This window comes from Mastomys coucha, unplaced genomic scaffold (assembly GCF_008632895.1).
Source record: "Mastomys coucha isolate ucsf_1 unplaced genomic scaffold, UCSF_Mcou_1 pScaffold22, whole genome shotgun sequence".
Taxonomy (NCBI): domain Eukaryota; kingdom Metazoa; phylum Chordata; class Mammalia; order Rodentia; family Muridae; genus Mastomys; species Mastomys coucha.
In genome coordinates this window covers 158,488,848-158,498,378 of record NW_022196905.1, presented here as the reverse complement: position 1 = coordinate 158,498,378, position 9,531 = coordinate 158,488,848, and positions in this window count along the sequence as shown.

Below are 9,531 nucleotides of genomic sequence, written 5' to 3'. Positions count from 1 at the left end.
AAAAAAAATTCCCACAATTCATAGCAGAAGTGATTAAACAAGCAGCTTGATAAAGAGACCCAACTTTATATATTAATTGTCTTCAGAAGGAAGGAGGAGATCTATGGAATTGTGTCACCTAATTCATTTGAGTATGCCTTCTCCAGCCATCCAGGACACCTCTGTTTGTGTGGGTTCCACAGGAAAGACTCTGTGGTAAGGAAGTCACCAAGCAGCAGGTGGACAGGATAAAGCCTGGGGGGTGCCACATCTCACCAACAGAAACACTGAGGCACACCCAGCAATGTCTGGCTATACACCAAGGCACAGAAAGCCTACCCTGACCGTCTTCCTAGGAGGGAAGTTCACGAATGGAGGGGCCTCACGGAAGCAGCTGCTGTCTCCTGTGCAAGGTGTGGCTTGATCTGAAAGGGAAGATTCTCCCTCACTGAAAAACTTCAGGTTGGCACACCAAAGACAATCCCCCATATAAGTGAAAAAGAGGGGGTGAGGAGGGGTCAAGAAGAGAAAGAATTAACCCCCATGCCACCCTCTCTTCCCTCTCCTGCTGTGGGGGAGGAGCCGACCTGTACAGGGGACCATGGAGCTGTGAAAGAGTGCTTGAGAGGAAATTAAAACCCTCCCCGCTCCGAGGACCGTGAATGCCTCCTAGACACTGATCCATGAGAGATTAGATCTCCTTTAGTTTCTAGAGAAAGCAATGACTTGTAGCATGCCATGTAGCTGTTATCGGTCCCCAGCTTCTGTATAGAAAACACCATCCTTAATCCACACAGAGTCAAAAGACAATGCAGACTTGCCCTGCATCCTGAATTTGATGGACAGCACTTCGTACCCTGACAGGGTAGAGTAGCCTCCATGGGCTGAAAGTATACAATATTTTTATGGAAATGTCCCCATAGCTAAAGCGGAGGTAGTTTAAATTCAAAAGTAACTGAATAAGTAAACACTTACTGAGGTAAATTAAAACCCCTTATCAGGGAAATAAATATACAGTTTCTCCTTGAGACCATAAGACAAAGCAAGCTAGATCATGGCAAGACCATCTATTGTAAAGTTGGGCTTGGTAAATGGAGTAAGAAAAGGTTAAGTATGGTGTGATCAAAAGCGCTCTCTCTCTCCCCTGAGAGAAGTGTGCTGCACAGAGCATGCTACAATAAGCTAATTACTTGCAATCTTCGCCACTTTCTTCTGTTGATGTGTTAGAAATCACAGCCATTGTCTGTCTTTTACAATGAAATATTTATTCTGTCACAAGAGGAGCTCGGCTGCTAGATACCATCCTAGTGGGCAGCCTCACTGAACAGATGGCACACGCCACGCCTCGTCCCCATGGGCACACTTCCACGGCTCTGGCTCCCTCTCAGAGGGGCTCTTGGTATGGCTGTCATTTCTACTTCTAGAGAATGACATTCTGTTCTTCATAATCCCCATCTTAAGAAGACACATGATGCAATCTAAGGAAGTAACCGTTAGTATCATGTGAGAGGGGAAGATAAATTAACCCCACTATCAGAGCAATCACTAACATCACTATCAAGAACCATCATCACCATCATCTTCATTATCTTCAGCAATATCTAAATCATACAAACTATCATCACCATTATCCTCTTCTTCATCTTCTTCTTCATTAGAACCATCATCATCGCTGTTAACATCCCTGCCAAGTTCAGTGTCACTACCATCATCATAATCTCAACATTCATCAGTATCATTACCTTCGCTAGCAATATTGTCACCATCAGCACCATCAGCAGCACCAGCAGTACACCATACTATCTCGATATCACCTTCATCATCACCACCATTACCACTACCATCAACAGCATCGCCACCATCATTGCCACCACCATGACTGTTGTCAACACTGCCCTCATCCTTGCCCCTGTGAGTGTTCTCACCTAAGTGCCATTATCATTGTCATCATTACCACCCTCACCACCGTCATGACTCTGCACTTCACCAGCACATAGTTATCATCATCATCATCATCATCATCATCATCATCATCATCATCATCATCATCATCAAATCTACACCAAATGTTCTCAAGAAAAACAGTGCCCAATGCCTGCTGGTCCTCTTTGCAGCCCCATATAATAAAGACACCTGTTACCCTAGTTTTAAAGGTAAGAAAATGTCAAGAGTTGCTAAGTAAACTTCCCAAGATGCTGCAACCTACAATAGCTATGCCAAACCTGCATATGTGCAAACATGTTCATATACATGCACATGCATGTATAGGTGCATGTATATATAAAGGCCAGAGGTCAATATCAAGTGTCCTTCTCAATAATTCCCCACTCTTTTGAGACAGAGTCTCTCACTGAACCTGGAGCTCATGGAGGCAGCAAATCCAGCTGGCCAGAAAGGCCTCAGGTGTCCTCCTGCCCCTGCCTCTAAGTACTCAGGTTGCAGGCACATGCCACTATGCCAAGACTTTTTAAAAGGATTCCAAGAAAACATACCCAAGATTTCATGTTTGTATGGTGAGCACACAGCTGAGCCTTCTCCGTAGCCCTAGGATTTTTGAAGTTTATAAAAAACAAAGTTGTGAATTATATTCAAAATATAGTTCCAGATGTATAAGTAATTTGAACCATAAGCATTCACAAATAGAAGTCTACATATAAATGATAAAATACCTAGAAAATTACCTACTTCCAAGGGATTTTGTTTATTGTTTAAAATAAGATCATGCTACATTCCCCAAACTGGTCTAGAACTTGTAATTCCCTTTCTCCCACTTGTTAACTACCGGATTACAACAAATTCAAAGGCAGTTAGATATCATTTCTACATTTGTTGAGAAAAGAATTTTATGAAGAGCTATTGGCTCTCTGGCATTATTTTCTAAACTCATTCACTCCCATCTCCCAGCTGGCTCTACTGCTTTTGCCAATAAGTAGAAGTAAACATTGACAGGAAGCATTTAATTTCATTGAGGCTGGCAATTACTCAGTCGGTAAGGTGTTTGGGGCTCAAGCATAAGGACATGAGTTCAATCCCCAGACACTACATAAAAAGCCAAATGTGATGGTCACCATGCCTGTAATCCTAGCACTGAGTAGGCAGAGACAAGTGGGTCTCTAGGTCTTCCTGGCCAGCCTAGCCTACTTGCCAAGAACTGCATATCAGTGAGAGACCCTGTCAAAACACACAAGGTACGTGGTGTCTGACACATAAAGTCAATCTCTAGCCTGCCTACACACACACACACACACACACACACACACACACACACACGCGCGCCAATGATAAAAGAAAAGCAATAGAAATTATGGTACACAGATTAACCTCATTAATTACAGCGTCTGCATGGTTCTCTAGTGTAGATAGAAAGGTCAATGTTCATTGCTGCAGTAAAAACACAGTGTACTTCACAGAACACAGAGACTGTGCCATGCCTAAACACACACACACACACACACACACACACACACATACACACACACACACACTGTAGACTGAGAATTTCACAGGAAAATGAATGGCACCATCGTGGGAGGCTAAGCAGCAGAGTGTCAGGCAATTCTCTCATCAAATAGAACTATTGTATATAGCTATTTGAAATTTCTGGTGAATTCTGACAGGAATCTCTGTTCCTGTTATATTAATTTTTTTTTTTTATCAATTTGGTAATACCTTCCTAACTCCGACTCAGAACAGGGCCCTGCTAGCTGTCAGAGGTGAATTCAGAGCACTGAGTTGTCTTGCTTTAGTGGCTCCAAGCAAAGTGTAAATCAGAAACTAGAATTCACCTCTCCATGTGCAAAAGAGATTGGCTCCACAAAGCCATCTTTTATTGTAATTTTCTTTATTCATAGAAAGTAGTTCATGAAGACATACTTGATAACTAGTGGGAACTCCGACCTTTAGAATGCTGCTTGGCTAACTAGGCTGTTAAGGTCTGTTCAAGTTTATCTACCATGTTGATCCTGGGAGAACTATGGAAGCAGGGTATATAGAGGAAGTTTTCAACAGTGGAGCTAGGGTAAGGAGCAAGCAGACCATTCAAGTGGAGCAAGCCATTTGGTACAAAAGCTTTGTTCACAGTGGCTCTACCAGACAAAATCAGTGACATATGAACTCACTCTAGCCTAGTGACCAAGATCAGCACCTTTGAAGCAGATTCCCCTTCTGAAAACTTCACTTCTTCTCTGTGTCTAAATATTTATTGTTTCCCTGATGCGAGTGCTCTGTCCCCACACTCTTGAGTGAATTGGTGATGAGCTAACACTGATGAGACACATACATTTCTGCCTGGGGTGGATGATCGGTCTACTCTCTGGGGCATGTACATGGGAGGAGGAGCCAGGCAGAGCTGCTATAGAAGAAAGGCCCTCTGGTGTGCTAGCTGCCTACTTACCCTCCATTCGTGCTCAATAGTAGATTCTTAATAAAGGGTATCTAGTATATGACTCATCACGTATCAATCGCATAGAAAGTCATACTTTGGTTGAGCAGCCTAGTTAACGTTGAATATATTCTGGCCATCTCTTCGGATGTGCCATTCTGATGCCTTACTCTGTTGATACAAGCTTACTAAACTGTGAGCATCCTAACAACACACATAGACATGCTTTTGTCTAAATGTCTAAAATCTCTGGACAGAGTCTAAAATTTCCCTAACAGGCACATTTTCTGTCTTACAGTGCTATTTGACAAGGCTGTGGGACTCTTGAGAGGTGGACTCTGGCTGGTACAAGAAGGACACCAAGACGTACCTGCCCTAGCCCAAATCTCTTCCCTCTGCTTTCTAACACACTATGGACATGAAGATCTCAGCTGCACTCACACTGCCATGAGCTTTGCCTGCCAGAAGGACTGGCACTTCTGCAGCTGTGAACCAAAACAAACCATGCCCCCTTAAGTTCTTCCTGAATGATACCCCCTCATGGTGCTGGGAGAGATGGCTAACACATCTGCCTTGGTATGTCTCAGGCTCATAGTAAGTCTCATATGGTGTTGATGTCTCACTAAAGTCCATTTTAAAGGCAAATGGTCCCAAGCTATTGGTAAGGTGTCCTTATTAGAAATCTTAATCTTACTGATCTCCCCCCCCCAAAAAAAAAAACAAACAACAACAACAAAAAACCATGTTCCTTTCTTCAGAATAGGAAATGTTCTCACCTGGGTAAGCACTAGGTTGGGGCCAATCCTGCCCCTGTAGGCAGAAGATAAGGAGCTCACACTTGAGTAACTCTTAATCTCTCTGGGTGCTGTCCCCATGTCTAGTGACCGTGAGGTATTATACAGTCATGATTTGGTTCTAAGTTATTTCCACGCCACACCAGATCCCACCAGTGAGCCACATAACACATCTACTATTCAGCTTTGAAATGATTATTACCTCCAGACAATCCAAAGCCCTCTGTGCTTTCTAGATTTCTATCTAACCCCACCCTTAGGAGTCCATCTGCTGGAACTCGGGGGCTGGAGGCTGGAACCTTCCTGCCAGGTTAGCTACCATGAGCTCCCACCTCATGTATCTCCCAACATCTTCCTTCCCAGACTGCCATCCATAAACTGAGATCTTTCTGACAGAATGCCTCCTAGAATCATTCCTCATCACCATGGCTATAATTTTTGCTTTAATAAATTTTACCTGGCTGAGAGGACATTATTGTCACCTCTGCAGTGAGGTCTGTCCCCTGCATTAGATGGGTGGAGACCAAATGTTTACTCTTTTTACTTGGACTGATGCTCAAAGACAATTAATTCCTCTGTGTCTGGAAAGACTGAAAACTACTCACAGATGCAGTCAAGGAAATCCCTCGTCAGCATGTTTTGGTACATGTTTCAGTACTGCCTCTCAAGACACACAAGGTGATCAAATGGGAAACCCAAAGGTCAACTCCACCCAATGTTTTAAAGCAAAAAGTAAAGTAAGTGAATAGAGAGAAGACAATTTAACCCTTTACAAGTCCTCTGTAGGAGGAAAGTCCTACAGAAAGGCCAGGTTTTCCTTAAGTATTGTCTTGAGTCCTCAGGAACACTGGCCCCAGTCTCACCTATTAACTCCCAAACTGAGGCTGTACACACACACACACAGACACACACACACACACACACACCTCTGCCATACTGATCCAAACTCTGTCACCTACCAGTCCTTGCCAACAGGTACATCTCGGTGTACACTGACGAAAGTTCCATTCTTCAACAAAGGGATAAATGGAATAAACCCAAGAATCTTCAGAACTGAAGCCACGCTGGCCAGGAACTGTCACTCTCTTGTATGGGTGCTTCCCAGTTCTGCTGGCACCTTGCCCTATGGATAAAGGGATAACCACAGAGAGTAGAGCAGGGGCCACAGTGCTCCAGCTTGGAGACAAGACCAGAATTGCTCTAAGACCCGAAGCTGCTATCAAGAATGGAGCTGAGACACTGAAATCACCTGCTGCTCCATCCTGTGGGATTTCAAGCACCATTCTCCAGCACACAGAGGCTCTTTGAAAAGTAGCTTAGCTGAATCCTGTACAGTGACACTCTTCATAGTTATATGCAGGGTTACAATGAAAGTTGATGAGTGGGGATCAAGAAATGGCTCAGTTGGCAAGTGTTTGCCATGCAAGCATGAAGACCCAACGTCCATGCAAAAACCCAGGTGTGGTGGTCGTAGCGGTTTGAATATGCTTGGCCCATGGAAGTGGCACTATTAGAAGGTGTGGCCTTGTTAGAATAGGTGTGGCCTTGTTGGAGGAAGTGCGTCGATGGGTAGGCAGGCTTTGAATTCTCCTAGTGCTCAAGCTCTGCCCAATGTGGAACAGAGGGTCTTCTGGCTGCCTTCAGATCAAGGTGTAGAACTCTTAACTCCTCCTTCAGCACCATGTCTGTCTGTCTGTCATGCCTGTCTGCTGCCATGATTCTTGCCAGGATGAAAATGGACTGAGTCTCTGAAACTGTAAGCCAGCCCCCATTAAATGTTTGCCTTTCTAAGAGTTGCCTTGGTCATGGTGTCTCTTCACAGCAATGAAACCCTAAGACAGTGGTGCACATCTGTACCCCTAGTACTAGAGAGGATCCTTCGAGCTCACTTGTCAGACAGGATAGCCTACCAGTGAGTAGCAGAACCAGCTGTAACCTGTCTCAAACAGTGATGTACAGAGCAATGGAAAAGGACGCCCAAGGTCAACCTCTGAGCTCTACAGAGAAATGCAAAACAAGTATATCTGTGTGGGGGACACACACACATGGGGGTGAGGGAGAGGCGTTATGGCAAAGAGGAAGAGTGATGTTATAGATTAGGCCCCACCCAGGCCTGATCCAACAATAGGTCTCCATAGTAGACAACTGACCACAGCTACTGAGGACAGATGCTGCCCTAACAGCAGATCTCCCCACCCCCACCTCATGGCTGCGGGGGCTCTAAATCAGCATGAGGAACCATTTATTTTTATGTTCCACTCTACATCATCAACAGAGATGTACAAACATGTTGTTCCCAGCTGCTGCTGGGGTCAGGGTGGCTTCCTTACTGAAAACTTCACTCAGGATGGGGTGTGGGACAGTCACCAGGATCCATTCGCATGTGACACCTGTCGGTAGTTCTACAAGGGAACTACCATTGAAGACGCTCCTGTTTTTCAACCCTTGGATATGGTTGTCATCTGTGGCCTCAACCTAGTCTCAGTGTCAGTAGACTAAAGCCAAACAGTGTTCTCTGAGCAGTCAGGTCTATTCAACTTCTTCTTTATACTTTTTCATCTTATTAATCTGGGTTACATACAGCCATTTTCATGCAAATATATAATGGACTTTCAGGGTCCTTTCAGGGGCCTCTGTCCTTGGCTAACTTGGCCTGTTTCATAATCCCCTCCCAGTACTCCCCATTGATCCCCAGACTATCTTGTTTCTCTTTACATGTCATGGATACATATATGATTTTTATGTATCAACATAAAAACCCAGCACCCACAAATGAGAGAAAATATGTGATACCTGTCTAAGTGTGACCTAATTCTCTGAATGATTATCTCCAGTTAGATCCACTTTCCTGTTCATGACATAGCTTTACTCTTAGCTCTCTACCTGAGAGAATCCACTGTGGATCTGAATCACATTGGCCTTGCCTTTCCTCTGTCAATGAACACCTAGGGTGGTTCCTAGCTACTGTGGCAAGTGCTGCAGTAAACATACACACTGAAGCCTGAAGCCAATGCATCAGAGACATTCACAGGGTGCAGATCACTGTCTATTTGTCTCTTTGCATGGGACACAGAGCCCTTTCAGCTCAGTGCTTGGGGGACCTCTCAGCTGTGCTCCTTTGGCTCTGAGCCCTCCAGAACTGCCGTCGGGACCCATGTCTACTTCCACAGGTACTGTGCATGTTCACACAGAAGTCCCTGTCCTCAGTGGATGCGTTTCTGGCTTCCTAGGACTAAGCCCAGGTTTCCTGACCCAACCTGAAGACATTACACATGAGAAAACAAAAGAAATTATCTCTAGAGGAGCTAAGGGCATGCTGACACTGGCAATGTGCCCAGTGAGCTGTGGAAAATGTCACCTCTCATTCTCGTCTATGTTTCTGCAGTTGACAAGCGTTCAGTACAGATTTGGGGGCATTTGTAACACACTCCAAGTGATCACAGTACAGTAGTTTTGCTGTGTTTTTATTTAATTAAACATATTCTAAGCCTGCAAAGACTGAAGTGACTCTCCTTCCCATCCCTCCCTCAGCCTCCACAGAATCTCACACATGTCGGCCCTCACACATCTCTTTAAGACTGGTTAAAGTCTGTCCATTGTCTTTACCTATTACAGAGCTTAGAAATAAGTGTCCTATTTTTTAATTTAATTTTTTAATTATTCACTTTATATCCCACTCACTGACCCCTCTCGATCACCCCCTCCTACAACCCCTCCCCCACCCCACCCCACTCCCATTCCCCACCCCCTACTCCCTCTTCTCTTGAGTGGGCAGGGCCTCCCTGATCATCCCTCTCACACGGGCACCCCAAGTCTCCACAAGACCAGGTGCCTCTTCTTCCACTGAGGCCAGACAAGGCAGCCCAGCTAGTAGAACATATCCCATGTACAGGCAACAGCTTTTGGGATAGCCGCTGTTCCAGTTGTTCAGGATTCACATGATGGTCAAGCGGCACATCTGCTACAAGTCCAGCCCATGTATGCTCATTGGTTGGTGGTTCAGAGTCTGAGAGCCCAAGGGTCTAGGTTATTTGGCCCTGTTAGCCTTCCTGTGGAGTAGTTCCCATCCCCTTCAGGGCCCACAACCCTTGCTCCTGGTCTTCCATAGAGTCCCCAAGCTCCATCTGCTGTTTGGCATGGGTGTCTGCATCTGTCTGACTCAGCTGCTGGGTGGAGCCTCTCAGGGTACAACATGCTCCTGTCTATAAAGTTCAGGAGTCTGACGGAGGTAGAGGAGAGGTGCAGGAGAATGAAAGTCTACTCAGGGCAGCTTCATGTTATTCTATTTTTAATAATGGAATAGGATCTATTCTGTGTGCTTATTCTTTCCTTAGATTTCTGTCTTCGTTTTCTTTCACCAGACTCTTCCAGGTAATG